General features: G+C 46.3%; 9 non-coding genes across 9 annotated transcripts; all 9 read left to right on the top strand.

Annotated features, from left to right (window-relative positions):
• Positions 1-502: 502 nt before the first annotated feature.
• LOC130319641 (U2 spliceosomal RNA) lies at positions 503-693 on the top strand. Its single transcript, XR_008865788.1, has one exon. It is a non-coding gene; the product is annotated as a U2 spliceosomal RNA (small nuclear RNA).
• Positions 694-2,776: 2,083 nt separating this feature from the next.
• LOC130319640 (U2 spliceosomal RNA) lies at positions 2,777-2,967 on the top strand. The gene has a single exon (XR_008865786.1). It is a non-coding gene; the product is annotated as a U2 spliceosomal RNA (small nuclear RNA).
• Positions 2,968-5,054: 2,087 nt separating this feature from the next.
• LOC130319639 (U2 spliceosomal RNA) lies at positions 5,055-5,245 on the top strand. The gene has a single exon (XR_008865785.1). It is a non-coding gene; the product is annotated as a U2 spliceosomal RNA (small nuclear RNA).
• Positions 5,246-7,327: 2,082 nt separating this feature from the next.
• Positions 7,328-7,518, top strand: LOC130319637 (U2 spliceosomal RNA). The gene has a single exon (XR_008865783.1). It is a non-coding gene; the product is annotated as a U2 spliceosomal RNA (small nuclear RNA).
• Positions 7,519-9,605: 2,087 nt separating this feature from the next.
• On the top strand, positions 9,606-9,796 carry LOC130319636 (U2 spliceosomal RNA). The gene has a single exon (XR_008865782.1). It is a non-coding gene; the product is annotated as a U2 spliceosomal RNA (small nuclear RNA).
• A 2,089-nt stretch (positions 9,797-11,885) lies between these two features.
• On the top strand, positions 11,886-12,076 carry LOC130319634 (U2 spliceosomal RNA). Its single transcript, XR_008865781.1, has one exon. It is a non-coding gene; the product is annotated as a U2 spliceosomal RNA (small nuclear RNA).
• Positions 12,077-14,169: 2,093 nt separating this feature from the next.
• On the top strand, positions 14,170-14,360 carry LOC130319633 (U2 spliceosomal RNA). Its single transcript, XR_008865780.1, has one exon. It is a non-coding gene; the product is annotated as a U2 spliceosomal RNA (small nuclear RNA).
• Positions 14,361-16,441: 2,081 nt separating this feature from the next.
• Positions 16,442-16,632, top strand: LOC130319632 (U2 spliceosomal RNA). Its single transcript, XR_008865779.1, has one exon. It is a non-coding gene; the product is annotated as a U2 spliceosomal RNA (small nuclear RNA).
• Positions 16,633-18,721: 2,089 nt separating this feature from the next.
• Positions 18,722-18,912, top strand: LOC130319631 (U2 spliceosomal RNA). The gene has a single exon (XR_008865778.1). It is a non-coding gene; the product is annotated as a U2 spliceosomal RNA (small nuclear RNA).
• The last annotated feature ends 846 nt before the right edge of the window (positions 18,913-19,758 follow it).

The following is a 19,758-nucleotide window of genomic DNA, read 5'->3' as shown; positions in this document are numbered from 1 at the left end:
TATGAGGAGCATCAGCACTGCTCTGCCTGAGCAGAACCATCACCGCCATAGGTTGTCAAATAACCCGGATTTAACCCACACAGGTAAGTCCAATGGGGTGCAGGCATGTCCTCTATGCTTACAGCTTCCCGTGGGTGTTGGTTTGATACCGTTTGGGGACAGCCAAGGAGGCATCTGCAGGCAACAAAGGTAGGTGTGTGCTTGTGTGTGTGTTTCCTATGCAGATCCTAAGCCCAGTGTCACATGCAAGTAGGAGGAGTAAGAAGGGTTCCTGGCAAATCCGGGTTATGGATTGCATTTAAAAAGGCCCCGTGGGAGTGCAATGGGCCCCTGTCTTGCTGCTTAGCAATAATGGTATGGGTTTAGGTTCTGCTGTGTGTACTGGTGGTTGACTGCCCCCCAGCCCAGAGTGTGCATGGAAAATTGTCTGGCAGCCTCCCTGACAGCAAGCAGTGATAGTGCCCATGAAGGGGACCTTGTTGGGCCCGCCCCTTTCACGGTTATCGCTTCTCGGCCTTTTGGCTAAGATCAAGTGTAGTATCTGTTCTTATCAGTTTAATATCTGATACGTCCCCTATCTGGGGACCATATATTAAATGGATTTTTGAGAACGGGGGCCGATTTCGAAGCTTGCTTCCGTCGCCCTATGCATTGACCCGATATGGCAGTATCTTCGGGTACAGTGCACCACCCCCTTACAGGGTTAAAAAGAAAGATTCCTACTTTCATTGCTACCTGCTTGCTGGCTAGCCAGCTAGCCAGCCCTGTGGGCCTTGCTGCTGCTGCTGCTGCTGCTGCAGCCAAAAAACAAAAGGTGGTGCTGCTGCTGCTTCTGCTGCTTCTGCTTGTGTCTGGCCGCTGTTGGAGCGTCCAGGCACAGGACTTCTGCTGACTAAATGGCCTCCTTAATTGGATCATTTGAGTAGCCAGCACACCTGTGCAGGTAGGGCATGACATGATAGGCAGCTGCCTTGATAGCGGGTGGGTGCTGAATGTTCCTAATTGACAAAATAAGATTAATGCTTATGAAGAAATATAAAATCTCATCCCTTCCCCAATATCGCGCCACACCCCTACCCCTTAATTCCCTGGTTGAACTTGATGGACATATGTCTTTTTTCGACCGTACTAACTATGTAACTATGTAACATAACATGGGGGGGTCTCCTGGCTGTTCACACAGGTGTGTCATTGCTGTACATTGACCATGCATTGCTTCTGTGGTATTGCAAAGGCAAAGACAAATGCTTCCAGCCATCCATTGCACTAATGGATTGGTCATCAGCTGGCTGTCTATGTCCCGCATCAATATAGACCAAAGTACAGAGGGTTAGGCTATGCTATAGTGCACCTACCTGATGCATCAGAAGGTGCGAGGCCCTTGCTAAATTCTGTGCACAGACTTTGAGATCTATGCTTTAGACTGTATCTAAACCTGCTCCAACATGGACTGACATTCTGGCCTACTTTCAGCCGATGCGACTTGTCTGTCGCTGAACAGTCGCTTTTTATGTATTCAGCACCTATGTATAATGTTGTAAAAATGCTCTAGAAGCTAAAGTCGCAGAAATGTCACACATATTTGGCCTGCAACTTTCTGTGCGACAAATTCAGACAGGAAAAATCAGTATAAATCCTTAGAAAATTATCCCCCAGTGTCTCCATCTGCTGGCGGTATTGAATAAGCATTGCTGCACTGATGGGGTATGCATTAGACGAAAAAAAAGAAGAAAAAGAAGAATAATACGCCCAGAAAAGAGGCGAAAAGGAGAAAAACGTAAAAAAACGTGAAAAAAAAGTAAGAGGAAGAGAAGGGAAAAAAAGGTGGAAATGGGTTTAAAAGTGATTTCGGCGGAGAAATATATATATATATATATATATATATATATATATATATATATATACGCGCACACACACACATATATATAAACGTATTCTCCGTTGAGATATTGCAGCCGCTGCTGTGTCCAGGCCCAGGAGCCTTAGCACTGTGCTGTGATGTCACTCAATACCACTGACATCACTAGGTGTAAACAACATCTCTCCTTTGCTGTGTATGTGACTATGGAGCTGTTTGGTGATGTCGTCTATTATGGCCTTCATAGAAGCAACAGGAGATTGTTGCATCCATCTAGAACCCTCAGAACTACAGTGCTATGATGTCACTCACTTCCACAGGCCTTGCAGAGTGTAAACAACAACAACCCAGCTTTGTCGTGTATGTAACCATAGGGATTGTGATGTCACCTAGAACCTTCACAGCAGCGACAGCTTTATGAGGAGCATCAGCACTGCTCTGCCTGAGCAGAACCATCACCGCCATAGGTTGTCAAATAACCCGGATTTAACCCACACAGGTAAGTCCAATGGGGTGCAGGCATGTCCTCTATGCTTACAGCTTCCCGTGGGTGTTGGTTTGATACCGTTTGGGGACAGCCAAGGAGGCATCTGCAGGCAACAAAGGTAGGTGTGTGCTTGTGTGTGTGTTTCCTATGCAGATCCTAAGCCCAGTGTCACATGCAAGTAGGAGGAGTAAGAAGGGTTCCTGGCAAATCCGGGTTATGGATTGCATTTAAAAAGGCCCCGTGGGAGTGCAATGGGCCCCTGTCTTGCTGCTTAGCAATAATGGTATGGGTTTAGGTTCTGCTGTGTGTACTGGTGGTTGACTGCCCCCCAGCCCAGAGTGTGCATGGAAAATTGTCTGGCAGCCTCCCTGACAGCAAGCAGTGATAGTGCCCATGAAGGGGACCTTGTTGGGCCCGCCCCTTTCACGGTTATCGCTTCTCGGCCTTTTGGCTAAGATCAAGTGTAGTATCTGTTCTTATCAGTTTAATATCTGATACGTCCCCTATCTGGGGACCATATATTAAATGGATTTTTGAGAACGGGGGCCGATTTCGAAGCTTGCTTCCGTCGCCCTATGCATTGACCCGATATGGCAGTATCTTCGGGTACAGTGCACCACCCCCTTACAGGGTTAAAAAGAAAGATTCCTACTTTCATTGCTACCTGCTTGCTGGCTAGCCAGCTAGCCAGCCCTGTGGGCCTTGCTGCTGCTGCTGCTGCTGCTGCAGCCAAAAAACAAAAGGTGGTGCTGCTGCTGCTTCTGCTGCTTCTGCTTGTGTCTGGCCGCTGTTGGAGCGTCCAGGCACAGGACTTCTGCTGCTGCTGACTAAATGGCCTCCTTAATTGGATCATTTGAGTAGCCAGCACACCTGTGCAGGTAGGGCATGACATGATAGGCAGCTGCCTTGATAGCGGGTGGGTGCTGAATGTTCCTAATTGACAAAATAAGATTAATGCTTATGAAGAAATATAAAATCTCATCCCTTCCCCAATATCGCGCCACACCCCTACCCCTTAATTCCCTGGTTGAACTTGATGGACATATGTCTTTTTTCGACCGTACTAACTATGTAACTATGTAACATAACATGGGGGGGTCTCCTGGCTGTTCACACAGGTGTGTCATTGCTGTACATTGACCATGCATTGCTTCTGTGGTATTGCAAAGGCAAAGACAAATGCTTCCAGCCATCCATTGCACTAATGGATTGGTCATCAGCTGGCTGTCTATGTCCCGCATCAATATAGACCAAAGTACAGAGGGTTAGGCTATGCTATAGTGCACCTACCTGATGCATCAGAAGGTGCGAGGCCCTTGCTAAATTCTGTGCACAGACTTTGAGATCTATGCTTTAGACTGTATCTAAACCTGCTCCAACATGGACTGACATTCTGGCCTACTTTCAGCCGATGCGACTTGTCTGTCGCTGAACAGTCGCTTTTTATGTATTCAGCACCTATGTATAATGTTGTAAAAATGCTCTAGAAGCTAAAGTCGCAGAAATGTCACACATATTTGGCCTGCAACTTTCTGTGCGACAAATTCAGACAGGAAAAATCAGTATAAATCCTTAGAAAATTATCCCCCAGTGTCTCCATCTGCTGGCGGTATTGAATAAGCATTGCTGCACTGATGGGGTATGCATTAGACGAAAAAAAAGAAGAAAAAGAAGAATAATACGCCCAGAAAAGAGGCGAAAAGGAGAAAAACGTAAAAAAACGTGAAAAAAAAGTAAGAGGAAGAGAAGGGAAAAAAAGGTGGAAATGGGTTTAAAAGTGATTTCGGCGGAGAAATATATATATATATATATATATATATATATATATATATATATACGCGCACACACACACATATATATAAACGTATTCTCCGTTGAGATATTGCAGCCGCTGCTGTGTCCAGGCCCAGGAGCCTTAGCACTGTGCTGTGATGTCACTCAATACCACTGACATCACTAGGTGTAAACAACATCTCTCCTTTGCTGTGTATGTGACTATGGAGCTGTTTGGTGATGTCGTCTATTATGGCCTTCATAGAAGCAACAGGAGATTGTTGCATCCATCTAGAACCCTCAGAACTACAGTGCTATGATGTCACTCACTTCCACAGGCCTTGCAGAGTGTAAACAACAACAACCCAGCTTTGTCGTGTATGTAACCATAGGGATTGTGATGTCACCTAGAACCTTCACAGCAGCGACAGCTTTATGAGGAGCATCAGCACTGCTCTGCCTGAGCAGAACCATCACCGCCATAGGTTGTCAAATAACCCGGATTTAACCCACACAGGTAAGTCCAATGGGGTGCAGGCATGTCCTCTATGCTTACAGCTTCCCGTGGGTGTTGGTTTGATACCGTTTGGGGACAGCCAAGGAGGCATCTGCAGGCAACAAAGGTAGGTGTGTGCTTGTGTGTGTGTTTCCTATGCAGATCCTAAGCCCAGTGTCACATGCAAGTAGGAGGAGTAAGAAGGGTTCCTGGCAAATCCGGGTTATGGATTGCATTTAAAAAGGCCCCGTGGGAGTGCAATGGGCCCCTGTCTTGCTGCTTAGCAATAATGGTATGGGTTTAGGTTCTGCTGTGTGTACTGGTGGTTGACTGCCCCCCAGCCCAGAGTGTGCATGGAAAATTGTCTGGCAGCCTCCCTGACAGCAAGCAGTGATAGTGCCCATGAAGGGGACCTTGTTGGGCCCGCCCCTTTCACGGTTATCGCTTCTCGGCCTTTTGGCTAAGATCAAGTGTAGTATCTGTTCTTATCAGTTTAATATCTGATACGTCCCCTATCTGGGGACCATATATTAAATGGATTTTTGAGAACGGGGGCCGATTTCGAAGCTTGCTTCCGTCGCCCTATGCATTGACCCGATATGGCAGTATCTTCGGGTACAGTGCACCACCCCCTTACAGGGTTAAAAAGAAAGATTCCTACTTTCATTGCTACCTGCTTGCTGGCTAGCCAGCTAGCCAGCCCTGTGGGCCTTGCTGCTGCTGCTGCTGCTGCTGCAGCCAAAAAACAAAAGGTGGTGCTGCTGCTGCTTCTGCTGCTTCTGCTTGTGTCTGGCCGCTGTTGGAGCGTCCAGGCACAGGACTTCTGCTGCTGCTGACTAAATGGCCTCCTTAATTGGATCATTTGAGTAGCCAGCACACCTGTGCAGGTAGGGCATGACATGATAGGCAGCTGCCTTGATAGCGGGTGGGTGCTGAATGTTCCTAATTGACAAAATAAGATTAATGCTTATGAAGAAATATAAAATCTCATCCCTTCCCCAATATCGCGCCACACCCCTACCCCTTAATTCCCTGGTTGAACTTGATGGACATATGTCTTTTTTCGACCGTACTAACTATGTAACTATGTAACATAACATGGGGGGGTCTCCTGGCTGTTCACACAGGTGTGTCATTGCTGTACATTGACCATGCATTGCTTCTGTGGTATTGCAAAGGCAAAGACAAATGCTTCCAGCCATCCATTGCACTAATGGATTGGTCATCAGCTGGCTGTCTATGTCCCGCATCAATATAGACCAAAGTACAGAGGGTTAGGCTATGCTATAGTGCACCTACCTGATGCATCAGAAGGTGCGAGGCCCTTGCTAAATTCTGTGCACAGACTTTGAGATCTATGCTTTAGACTGTATCTAAACCTGCTCCAACATGGACTGACATTCTGGCCTACTTTCAGCCGATGCGACTTGTCTGTCGCTGAACAGTCGCTTTTTATGTATTCAGCACCTATGTATAATGTTGTAAAAATGCTCTAGAAGCTAAAGTCGCAGAAATGTCACACATATTTGGCCTGCAACTTTCTGTGCGACAAATTCAGACAGGAAAAATCAGTATAAATCCTTAGAAAATTATCCCCCAGTGTCTCCATCTGCTGGCGGTATTGAATAAGCATTGCTGCACTGATGGGGTATGCATTAGACGAAAAAAAAGAAGAAAAAGAAGAATAATACGCCCAGAAAAGAGGCGAAAAGGAGAAAAACGTAAAAAAACGTGAAAAAAAAGTAAGAGGAGAAGGGAAAAAAAGGTGGAAATGGGTTTAAAAGTGATTTCGGCGGAGTATATATATATATATATATATATATATATATATATATATATATACGCGCACACACACACATATATATAAACGTATTCTCCGTTGAGATATTGCAGCCGCTGCTTGTCCAGGCCCAGGAGCCTTAGCACTGTGCTGTGATGTCACTCAATACCACTGACATCACTAGGTGTAAACAACATCTCTCCTTTGCTGTGTATGTGACTATGGAGCTGTTTGGTGATGTCGTCTATTATGGCCTTCATAGAAGCAACAGGAGATTGTTGCATCCATCTAGAACCCTCAGAACTACAGTGCTATGATGTCACTCACTTCCACAGGCCTTGCAGAGTGTAAACAACAACAACCCAGCTTTGTCGTGTATGTAACCATAGGGATTGTGATGTCACCTAGAACCTTCACAGCAGCGACAGCTTTATGAGGAGCATCAGCACTGCTCTGCCTGAGCAGAACCATCACCGCCATAGGTTGTCAAATAACCCGGATTTAACCCACACAGGTAAGTCCAATGGGGTGCAGGCATGTCCTCTATGCTTACAGCTTCCCGTGGGTGTTGGTTTGATACCGTTTGGGGACAGCCAAGGAGGCATCTGCAGGCAACAAAGGTAGGTGTGTGCTTGTGTGTGTGTTTCCTATGCAGATCCTAAGCCCAGTGTCACATGCAAGTAGGAGGAGTAAGAAGGGTTCCTGGCAAATCCGGGTTATGGATTGCATTTAAAAAGGCCCCGTGGGAGTGCAATGGGCCCCTGTCTTGCTGCTTAGCAATAATGGTATGGGTTTAGGTTCTGCTGTGTGTACTGGTGGTTGACTGCCCCCCAGCCCAGAGTGTGCATGGAAAATTGTCTGGCAGCCTCCCTGACAGCAAGCAGTGATAGTGCCCATGAAGGGGACCTTGTTGGGCCCGCCCCTTTCACGGTTATCGCTTCTCGGCCTTTTGGCTAAGATCAAGTGTAGTATCTGTTCTTATCAGTTTAATATCTGATACGTCCCCTATCTGGGGACCATATATTAAATGGATTTTTGAGAACGGGGGCCGATTTCGAAGCTTGCTTCCGTCGCCCTATGCATTGACCCGATATGGCAGTATCTTCGGGTACAGTGCACCACCCCCTTACAGGGTTAAAAAGAAAGATTCCTACTTTCATTGCTACCTGCTTGCTGGCTAGCCAGCTAGCCAGCCCTGTGGGCCTTGCTGCTGCTGCTGCTGCTGCTGCAGCCAAAAAACAAAAGGTGGTGCTGCTGCTGCTTCTGCTGCTTCTGCTTGTGTCTGGCCGCTGTTGGAGCGTCCAGGCACAGGACTTCTGCTGCTGCTGACTAAATGGCCTCCTTAATTGGATCATTTGAGTAGCCAGCACACCTGTGCAGGTAGGGCATGACATGATAGGCAGCTGCCTTGATAGCGGGTGGGTGCTGAATGTTCCTAATTGACAAAATAAGATTAATGCTTATGAAGAAATATAAAATCTCATCCCTTCCCCAATATCGCGCCACACCCCTACCCCTTAATTCCCTGGTTGAACTTGATGGACATATGTCTTTTTTCGACCGTACTAACTATGTAACTATGTAACATAACATGGGGGGGTCTCCTGGCTGTTCACACAGGTGTGTCATTGCTGTACATTGACCATGCATTGCTTCTGTGGTATTGCAAAGGCAAAGACAAATGCTTCCAGCCATCCATTGCACTAATGGATTGGTCATCAGCTGGCTGTCTATGTCCCGCATCAATATAGACCAAAGTACAGAGGGTTAGGCTATGCTATAGTGCACCTACCTGATGCATCAGAAGGTGCGAGGCCCTTGCTAAATTCTGTGCACAGACTTTGAGATCTATGCTTTAGACTGTATCTAAACCTGCTCCAACATGGACTGACATTCTGGCCTACTTTCAGCCGATGCGACTTGTCTGTCGCTGAACAGTCGCTTTTTATGTATTCAGCACCTATGTATAATGTTGTAAAAATGCTCTAGAAGCTAAAGTCGCAGAAATGTCACACATATTTGGCCTGCAACTTTCTGTGCGACAAATTCAGACAGGAAAAATCAGTATAAATCCTTAGAAAATTATCCCCCAGTGTCTCCATCTGCTGGCGGTATTGAATAAGCATTGCTGCACTGATGGGGTATGCATTAGACGAAAAAAAAGAAGAAAAAGAAGAATAATACGCCCAGAAAAGAGGCGAAAAGGAGAAAAACGTAAAAAAACGTGAAAAAAAAGTAAGAGGAAGAGAAGGGAAAAAAAGGTGGAAATGGGTTTAAAAGTGATTTCGGCGGAGAAATATATATATATATATATATATATATATATATATATATATATACGCGCACACACACACATATATATAAACGTATTCTCCGTTGAGATATTGCAGCCGCTGCTGTGTCCAGGCCCAGGAGCCTTAGCACTGTGCTGTGATGTCACTCAATACCACTGACATCACTAGGTGTAAACAACATCTCTCCTTTGCTGTGTATGTGACTATGGAGCTGTTTGGTGATGTCGTCTATTATGGCCTTCATAGAAGCAACAGGAGATTGTTGCATCCATCTAGAACCCTCAGAACTACAGTGCTATGATGTCACTCACTTCCACAGGCCTTGCAGAGTGTAAACAACAACAACCCAGCTTTGTCGTGTATGTAACCATAGGGATTGTGATGTCACCTAGAACCTTCACAGCAGCGACAGCTTTATGAGGAGCATCAGCACTGCTCTGCCTGAGCAGAACCATCACCGCCATAGGTTGTCAAATAACCCGGATTTAACCCACACAGGTAAGTCCAATGGGGTGCAGGCATGTCCTCTATGCTTACAGCTTCCCGTGGGTGTTGGTTTGATACCGTTTGGGGACAGCCAAGGAGGCATCTGCAGGCAACAAAGGTAGGTGTGTGCTTGTGTGTGTGTTTCCTATGCAGATCCTAAGCCCAGTGTCACATGCAAGTAGGAGGAGTAAGAAGGGTTCCTGGCAAATCCGGGTTATGGATTGCATTTAAAAAGGCCCCGTGGGAGTGCAATGGGCCCCTGTCTTGCTGCTTAGCAATAATGGTATGGGTTTAGGTTCTGCTGTGTGTACTGGTGGTTGACTGCCCCCCAGCCCAGAGTGTGCATGGAAAATTGTCTGGCAGCCTCCCTGACAGCAAGCAGTGATAGTGCCCATGAAGGGGACCTTGTTGGGCCCGCCCCTTTCACGGTTATCGCTTCTCGGCCTTTTGGCTAAGATCAAGTGTAGTATCTGTTCTTATCAGTTTAATATCTGATACGTCCCCTATCTGGGGACCATATATTAAATGGATTTTTGAGAACGGGGGCCGATTTCGAAGCTTGCTTCCGTCGCCCTATGCATTGACCCGATATGGCAGTATCTTCGGGTACAGTGCACCACCCCCTTACAGGGTTAAAAAGAAAGATTCCTACTTTCATTGCTACCTGCTTGCTGGCTAGCCAGCTAGCCAGCCCTGTGGGCCTTGCTGCTGCTGCTGCTGCTGCTGCAGCCAAAAAACAAAAGGTGGTGCTGCTGCTGCTTCTGCTGCTTCTGCTTGTGTCTGGCCGCTGTTGGAGCGTCCAGGCACAGGACTTCTGCTGCTGCTGACTAAATGGCCTCCTTAATTGGATCATTTGAGTAGCCAGCACACCTGTGCAGGTAGGGCATGACATGATAGGCAGCTGCCTTGATAGCGGGTGGGTGCTGAATGTTCCTAATTGACAAAATAAGATTAATGCTTATGAAGAAATATAAAATCTCATCCCTTCCCCAATATCGCGCCACACCCCTACCCCTTAATTCCCTGGTTGAACTTGATGGACATATGTCTTTTTTCGACCGTACTAACTATGTAACTATGTAACATAACATGGGGGGGTCTCCTGGCTGTTCACACAGGTGTGTCATTGCTGTACATTGACCATGCATTGCTTCTGTGGTATTGCAAAGGCAAAGACAAATGCTTCCAGCCATCCATTGCACTAATGGATTGGTCATCAGCTGGCTGTCTATGTCCCGCATCAATATAGACCAAAGTACAGAGGGTTAGGCTATGCTATAGTGCACCTACCTGATGCATCAGAAGGTGCGAGGCCCTTGCTAAATTCTGTGCACAGACTTTGAGATCTATGCTTTAGACTGTATCTAAACCTGCTCCAACATGGACTGACATTCTGGCCTACTTTCAGCCGATGCGACTTGTCTGTCGCTGAACAGTCGCTTTTTATGTATTCAGCACCTATGTATAATGTTGTAAAAATGCTCTAGAAGCTAAAGTCGCAGAAATGTCACACATATTTGGCCTGCAACTTTCTGTGCGACAAATTCAGACAGGAAAAATCAGTATAAATCCTTAGAAAATTATCCCCCAGTGTCTCCATCTGCTGGCGGTATTGAATAAGCATTGCTGCACTGATGGGGTATGCATTAGACGAAAAAAAAGAAGAAAAAGAAGAATAATACGCCCAGAAAAGAGGCGAAAAGGAGAAAAACGTAAAAAAACGTGAAAAAAAAGTAAGAGGAAGAGAAGGGAAAAAAAGGTGGAAATGGGTTTAAAAGTGATTTCGGCGGAGAAATATATATATATATATATATATATATATATATATATATATATATACGCGCACACACACACATATATATAAACGTATTCTCCGTTGAGATATTGCAGCCGCTGCTGTGTCCAGGCCCAGGAGCCTTAGCACTGTGCTGTGATGTCACTCAATACCACTGACATCACTAGGTGTAAACAACATCTCTCCTTTGCTGTGTATGTGACTATGGAGCTGTTTGGTGATGTCGTCTATTATGGCCTTCATAGAAGCAACAGGAGATTGTTGCATCCATCTAGAACCCTCAGAACTACAGTGCTATGATGTCACTCACTTCCACAGGCCTTGCAGAGTGTAAACAACAACAACCCAGCTTTGTCGTGTATGTAACCATAGGGATTGTGATGTCACCTAGAACCTTCACAGCAGCGACAGCTTTATGAGGAGCATCAGCACTGCTCTGCCTGAGCAGAACCATCACCGCCATAGGTTGTCAAATAACCCGGATTTAACCCACACAGGTAAGTCCAATGGGGTGCAGGCATGTCCTCTATGCTTACAGCTTCCCGTGGGTGTTGGTTTGATACCGTTTGGGGACAGCCAAGGAGGCATCTGCAGGCAACAAAGGTAGGTGTGTGCTTGTGTGTGTGTTTCCTATGCAGATCCTAAGCCCAGTGTCACATGCAAGTAGGAGGAGTAAGAAGGGTTCCTGGCAAATCCGGGTTATGGATTGCATTTAAAAAGGCCCCGTGGGAGTGCAATGGGCCCCTGTCTTGCTGCTTAGCAATAATGGTATGGGTTTAGGTTCTGCTGTGTGTACTGGTGGTTGACTGCCCCCCAGCCCAGAGTGTGCATGGAAAATTGTCTGGCAGCCTCCCTGACAGCAAGCAGTGATAGTGCCCATGAAGGGGACCTTGTTGGGCCCGCCCCTTTCACGGTTATCGCTTCTCGGCCTTTTGGCTAAGATCAAGTGTAGTATCTGTTCTTATCAGTTTAATATCTGATACGTCCCCTATCTGGGGACCATATATTAAATGGATTTTTGAGAACGGGGGCCGATTTCGAAGCTTGCTTCCGTCGCCCTATGCATTGACCCGATATGGCAGTATCTTCGGGTACAGTGCACCACCCCCTTACAGGGTTAAAAAGAAAGATTCCTACTTTCATTGCTACCTGCTTGCTGGCTAGCCAGCTAGCCAGCCCTGTGGGCCTTGCTGCTGCTGCTGCTGCTGCTGCAGCCAAAAAACAAAAGGTGGTGCTGCTGCTGCTTCTGCTGCTTCTGCTTGTGTCTGGCCGCTGTTGGAGCGTCCAGGCACAGGACTTCTGCTGCTGCTGACTAAATGGCCTCCTTAATTGGATCATTTGAGTAGCCAGCACACCTGTGCAGGTAGGGCATGACATGATAGGCAGCTGCCTTGATAGCGGGTGGGTGCTGAATGTTCCTAATTGACAAAATAAGATTAATGCTTATGAAGAAATATAAAATCTCATCCCTTCCCCAATATCGCGCCACACCCCTACCCCTTAATTCCCTGGTTGAACTTGATGGACATATGTCTTTTTTCGACCGTACTAACTATGTAACTATGTAACATAACATGGGGGGGTCTCCTGGCTGTTCACACAGGTGTGTCATTGCTGTACATTGACCATGCATTGCTTCTGTGGTATTGCAAAGGCAAAGACAAATGCTTCCAGCCATCCATTGCACTAATGGATTGGTCATCAGCTGGCTGTCTATGTCCCGCATCAATATAGACCAAAGTACAGAGGGTTAGGCTATGCTATAGTGCACCTACCTGATGCATCAGAAGGTGCGAGGCCCTTGCTAAATTCTGTGCACAGACTTTGAGATCTATGCTTTAGACTGTATCTAAACCTGCTCCAACATGGACTGACATTCTGGCCTACTTTCAGCCGATGCGACTTGTCTGTCGCTGAACAGTCGCTTTTTATGTATTCAGCACCTATGTATAATGTTGTAAAAATGCTCTAGAAGCTAAAGTCGCAGAAATGTCACACATATTTGGCCTGCAACTTTCTGTGCGACAAATTCAGACAGGAAAAATCAGTATAAATCCTTAGAAAATTATCCCCCAGTGTCTCCATCTGCTGGCGGTATTGAATAAGCATTGCTGCACTGATGGGGTATGCATTAGACGAAAAAAAAGAAGAAAAAGAAGAATAATACGCCCAGAAAAGAGGCGAAAAGGAGAAAAACGTAAAAAAACGTGAAAAAAAAGTAAGAGGAAGAGAAGGGAAAAAAAGGTGGAAATGGGTTTAAAAGTGATTTCGGCGGAGAAATATATATATATATATATATATATATATATATATATATATATATATATACGCGCACACACACACATATATATAAACGTATTCTCCGTTGAGATATTGCAGCCGCTGCTGTGTCCAGGCCCAGGAGCCTTAGCACTGTGCTGTGATGTCACTCAATACCACTGACATCACTAGGTGTAAACAACATCTCTCCTTTGCTGTGTATGTGACTATGGAGCTGTTTGGTGATGTCGTCTATTATGGCCTTCATAGAAGCAACAGGAGATTGTTGCATCCATCTAGAACCCTCAGAACTACAGTGCTATGATGTCACTCACTTCCACAGGCCTTGCAGAGTGTAAACAACAACAACCCAGCTTTGTCGTGTATGTAACCATAGGGATTGTGATGTCACCTAGAACCTTCACAGCAGCGACAGCTTTATGAGGAGCATCAGCACTGCTCTGCCTGAGCAGAACCATCACCGCCATAGGTTGTCAAATAACCCGGATTTAACCCACACAGGTAAGTCCAATGGGGTGCAGGCATGTCCTCTATGCTTACAGCTTCCCGTGGGTGTTGGTTTGATACCGTTTGGGGACAGCCAAGGAGGCATCTGCAGGCAACAAAGGTAGGTGTGTGCTTGTGTGTGTGTTTCCTATGCAGATCCTAAGCCCAGTGTCACATGCAAGTAGGAGGAGTAAGAAGGGTTCCTGGCAAATCCGGGTTATGGATTGCATTTAAAAAGGCCCCGTGGGAGTGCAATGGGCCCCTGTCTTGCTGCTTAGCAATAATGGTATGGGTTTAGGTTCTGCTGTGTGTACTGGTGGTTGACTGCCCCCCAGCCCAGAGTGTGCATGGAAAATTGTCTGGCAGCCTCCCTGACAGCAAGCAGTGATAGTGCCCATGAAGGGGACCTTGTTGGGCCCGCCCCTTTCACGGTTATCGCTTCTCGGCCTTTTGGCTAAGATCAAGTGTAGTATCTGTTCTTATCAGTTTAATATCTGATACGTCCCCTATCTGGGGACCATATATTAAATGGATTTTTGAGAACGGGGGCCGATTTCGAAGCTTGCTTCCGTCGCCCTATGCATTGACCCGATATGGCAGTATCTTCGGGTACAGTGCACCACCCCCTTACAGGGTTAAAAAGAAAGATTCCTACTTTCATTGCTACCTGCTTGCTGGCTAGCCAGCTAGCCAGCCCTGTGGGCCTTGCTGCTGCTGCTGCTGCTGCTGCAGCCAAAAAACAAAAGGTGGTGCTGCTGCTGCTTCTGCTGCTTCTGCTTGTGTCTGGCCGCTGTTGGAGCGTCCAGGCACAGGACTTCTGCTGACTAAATGGCCTCCTTAATTGGATCATTTGAGTAGCCAGCACACCTGTGCAGGTAGGGCATGACATGATAGGCAGCTGCCTTGATAGCGGGTGGGTGCTGAATGTTCCTAATTGACAAAATAAGATTAATGCTTATGAAGAAATATAAAATCTCATCCCTTCCCCAATATCGCGCCACACCCCTACCCCTTAATTCCCTGGTTGAACTTGATGGACATATGTCTTTTTTCGACCGTACTAACTATGTAACTATGTAACATAACATGGGGGGGTCTCCTGGCTGTTCACACAGGTGTGTCATTGCTGTACATTGACCATGCATTGCTTCTGTGGTATTGCAAAGGCAAAGACAAATGCTTCCAGCCATCCATTGCACTAATGGATTGGTCATCAGCTGGCTGTCTATGTCCCGCATCAATATAGACCAAAGTACAGAGGGTTAGGCTATGCTATAGTGCACCTACCTGATGCATCAGAAGGTGCGAGGCCCTTGCTAAATTCTGTGCACAGACTTTGAGATCTATGCTTTAGACTGTATCTAAACCTGCTCCAACATGGACTGACATTCTGGCCTACTTTCAGCCGATGCGACTTGTCTGTCGCTGAACAGTCGCTTTTTATGTATTCAGCACCTATGTATAATGTTGTAAAAATGCTCTAGAAGCTAAAGTCGCAGAAATGTCACACATATTTGGCCTGCAACTTTCTGTGCGACAAATTCAGACAGGAAAAATCAGTATAAATCCTTAGAAAATTATCCCCCAGTGTCTCCATCTGCTGGCGGTATTGAATAAGCATTGCTGCACTGATGGGGTATGCATTAGACGAAAAAAAAGAAGAAAAAGAAGAATAATACGCCCAGAAAAGAGGCGAAAAGGAGAAAAACGTAAAAAAACGTGAAAAAAAAGTAAGAGGAAGAGAAGGGAAAAAAAGGTGGAAATGGGTTTAAAAGTGATTTCGGCGGAGATATATATATATATATATATATATATATATATATATATATATATACGCGCACACACACACATATATATAAACGTATTCTCCGTTGAGATATTGCAGCCGCTGCTGTGTCCAGGCCCAGGAGCCTTAGCACTGTGCTGTGATGTCACTCAATACCACTGACATCACTAGGTGTAAACAACATCTCTCCTTTGCTGTGTATGTGACTATGGAGCTGTTTGGTGATGTCGTCTATTATGGCCTTCATAGAAGCAACAGGAGATTGTTGCATCCATCTAGAACCCTCAGAACTACAGTGCTATGATGTCACTCACTTCCACAGGCCTTGCAGAGTGTAAACAACAACAACCCAGCTTTGTCGTGTATGTAACCATAGGGATTGTGATGTCACCTAGAACCTTCACAGCAGCGACAGCTTTATGAGGAGCATCAGCACTGCTCTGCCTGAGCAGAACCATCACCGCCATAGGTTGTCAAATAACCCGGATTTAACCCACACAGGTAAGTCCAATGGGGTGCAGGCATGTCCTCTATGCTTACAGCTTCCCGTGGGTGTTGGTTTGATACCGTTTGGGGACAGCCAAGGAGGCATCTGCAGGCAACAAAGGTAGGTGTGTGCTTGTGTGTGTGTTTCCTATGCAGATCCTAAGCCCAGTGTCACATGCAAGTAGGAGGAGTAAGAAGGGTTCCTGGCAAATCCGGGTTATGGATTGCATTTAAAAAGGCCCCGTGGGAGTGCAATGGGCCCCTGTCTTGCTGCTTAGCAATAATGGTATGGGTTTAGGTTCTGCTGTGTGTACTGGTGGTTGACTGCCCCCCAGCCCAGAGTGTGCATGGAAAATTGTCTGGCAGCCTCCCTGACAGCAAGCAGTGATAGTGCCCATGAAGGGGACCTTGTTGGGCCCGCCCCTTTCACGGTTATCGCTTCTCGGCCTTTTGGCTAAGATCAAGTGTAGTATCTGTTCTTATCAGTTTAATATCTGATACGTCCCCTATCTGGGGACCATATATTAAATGGATTTTTGAGAACGGGGGCCGATTTCGAAGCTTGCTTCCGTCGCCCTATGCATTGACCCGATATGGCAGTATCTTCGGGTACAGTGCACCACCCCCTTACAGGGTTAAAAAGAAAGATTCCTACTTTCATTGCTACCTGCTTGCTGGCTAGCCAGCTAGCCAGCCCTGTGGGCCTTGCTGCTGCTGCTGCTGCTGCTGCAGCCAAAAAACAAAAGGTGGTGCTGCTGCTGCTTCTGCTGCTTCTGCTTGTGTCTGGCCGCTGTTGGAGCGTCCAGGCACAGGACTTCTGCTGCTGCTGACTAAATGGCCTCCTTAATTGGATCATTTGAGTAGCCAGCACACCTGTGCAGGTAGGGCATGACATGATAGGCAGCTGCCTTGATAGCGGGTGGGTGCTGAATGTTCCTAATTGACAAAATAAGATTAATGCTTATGAAGAAATATAAAATCTCATCCCTTCCCCAATATCGCGCCACACCCCTACCCCTTAATTCCCTGGTTGAACTTGATGGACATATGTCTTTTTTCGACCGTACTAACTATGTAACTATGTAACATAACATGGGGGGGTCTCCTGGCTGTTCACACAGGTGTGTCATTGCTGTACATTGACCATGCATTGCTTCTGTGGTATTGCAAAGGCAAAGACAAATGCTTCCAGCCATCCATTGCACTAATGGATTGGTCATCAGCTGGCTGTCTATGTCCCGCATCAATATAGACCAAAGTACAGAGGGTTAGGCTATGCTATAGTGCACCTACCTGATGCATCAGAAGGTGCGAGGCCCTTGCTAAATTCTGTGCACAGACTTTGAGATCTATGCTTTAGACTGTATCTAAACCTGCTCCAACATGGACTGACATTCTGGCCTACTTTCAGCCGATGCGACTTGTCTGTCGCTGAACAGTCGCTTTTTATGTATTCAGCACCTATGTATAATGTTGTAAAAATGCTCTAGAAGCTAAAGTCGCAGAAATGTCACACATATTTGGCCTGCAACTTTCTGTGCGACAAATTCAGACAGGAAAAATCAGTATAAATCCTTAGAAAATTATCCCCCAGTGTCTCCATCTGCTGGCGGTATTGAATAAGCATTGCTGCACTGATGGGGTATGCATTAGACGAAAAAAAAGAAGAAAAAGAAGAATAATACGCCCAGAAAAGAGGCGAAAAGGAGAAAAACGTAAAAAAACGTGAAAAAAAAGTAAGAGGAAGAGAAGGGAAAAAAAGGTGGAAATGGGTTTAAAAGTGATTTCGGCGGAGAAATATATATATATATATATATATATATATATATATATATATATATACGCGCACACACACACATATATATAAACGTATTCTCCGTTGAGATATTGCAGCCGCTGCTGTGTCCAGGCCCAGGAGCCTTAGCACTGTGCTGTGATGTCACTCAATACCACTGACATCACTAGGTGTAAACAACATCTCTCCTTTGCTGTGTATGTGACTATGGAGCTGTTTGGTGATGTCGTCTATTATGGCCTTCATAGAAGCAACAGGAGATTGTTGCATCCATCTAGAACCCTCAGAACTACAGTGCTATGATGTCACTCACTTCCACAGGCCTTGCAGAGTGTAAACAACAACAACCCAGCTTTGTCGTGTATGTAACCATAGGGATTGTGATGTCACCTAGAACCTTCACAGCAGCGACAGCTTTATGAGGAGCATCAGCACTGCTCTGCCTGAGCAGAACCATCACCGCCATAGGTTGTCAAATAACCCGGATTTAACCCACACAGGTAAGTCCAATGGGGTGCAGGCATGTCCTCTATGCTTACAGCTTCCCGTGGGTGTTGGTTTGATACCGTTTGGGGACAGCCAAGGAGGCATCTGCAGGCAACAAAGGTAGGTGTGTGCTTGTGTGTGTGTTTCCTATGCAGATCCTAAGCCCAGTGTCACATGCAAGTAGGAGGAGTAAGAAGGGTTCCTGGCAAATCCGGGTTATGGATTGCATTTAAAAAGGCCCCGTGGGAGTGCAATGGGCCCCTGTCTTGCTGCTTAGCAATAATGGTATGGGTTTAGGTTCTGCTGTGTGTACTGGTGGTTGACTGCCCCCCAGCCCAGAGTGTGCATGGAAAATTGTCTGGCAGCCTCCCTGACAGCAAGCAGTGATAGTGCCCATGAAGGGGACCTTGTTGGGCCCGCCCCTTTCACGGTTATCGCTTCTCGGCCTTTTGGCTAAGATCAAGTGTAGTATCTGTTCTTATCAGTTTAATATCTGATACGTCCCCTATCTGGGGACCATATATTAAATGGATTTTTGAGAACGGGGGCCGATTTCGAAGCTTGCTTCCGTCGCCCTATGCATTGACCCGATATGGCAGTATCTTCGGGTACAGTGCACCACCCCCTTACAGGGTTAAAAAGAAAGATTCCTACTTTCATTGCTACCTGCTTGCTGGCTAGCCAGCTAGCCAGCCCTGTGGGCCTTGCTGCTGCTGCTGCTGCTGCTGCAGCCAAAAAACAAAAGGTGGTGCTGCTGCTGCTTCTGCTGCTTCTGCTTGTGTCTGGCCGCTGTTGGAGCGTCCAGGCACAGGACTTCTGCTGCTGCTGACTAAATGGCCTCCTTAATTGGATCATTTGAGTAGCCAGCACACCTGTGCAGGTAGGGCATGACATGATAGGCAGCTGCCTTGATAGCGGGTGGGTGCTGAATGTTCCTAATTGACAAAATAAGATTAATGCTTATGAAGAAATATAAAATCTCATCCCTTCCCCAATATCGCGCCACACCCCTACCCCTTAATTCCCTGGTTGAACTTGATGGACATATGTCTTTTTTCGACCGTACTAACTATGTAACTATGTAACATAACATGGGGGGGTCTCCTGGCTGTTCACACAGGTGTGTCATTGCTGTACATTGACCATGCATTGCTTCTGTGGTATTGCAAAGGCAAAGACAAATGCTTCCAGCCATCCATTGCACTAATGGATTGGTCATCAGCTGGCTGTCTATGTCCCGCATCAATATAGACCAAAGTACAGAGGGTTAGGCTATGCTATAGTGCACCTACCTGATGCATCAGAAGGTGCGAGGCCCTTGCTAAATTCTGTGCACAGACTTTGAGATCTATGCTTTAGACTGTATCTAAACCTGCTCCAACATGGACTGACATTCTGGCCTACTTTCAGCCGATGCGACTTGTCTGTCGCTGAACAGTCGCTTTTTATGTATTCAGCACCTATGTATAA

This window comes from Hyla sarda, unplaced genomic scaffold (assembly GCF_029499605.1).
Source record: "Hyla sarda isolate aHylSar1 unplaced genomic scaffold, aHylSar1.hap1 scaffold_2145, whole genome shotgun sequence".
Taxonomy (NCBI): Eukaryota; Metazoa; Chordata; class Amphibia; order Anura; family Hylidae; genus Hyla; species Hyla sarda.
The sequence above is the reverse complement of the archived record's forward strand: the minus strand, read 5'-3'. Positions and strand labels throughout refer to the sequence as shown.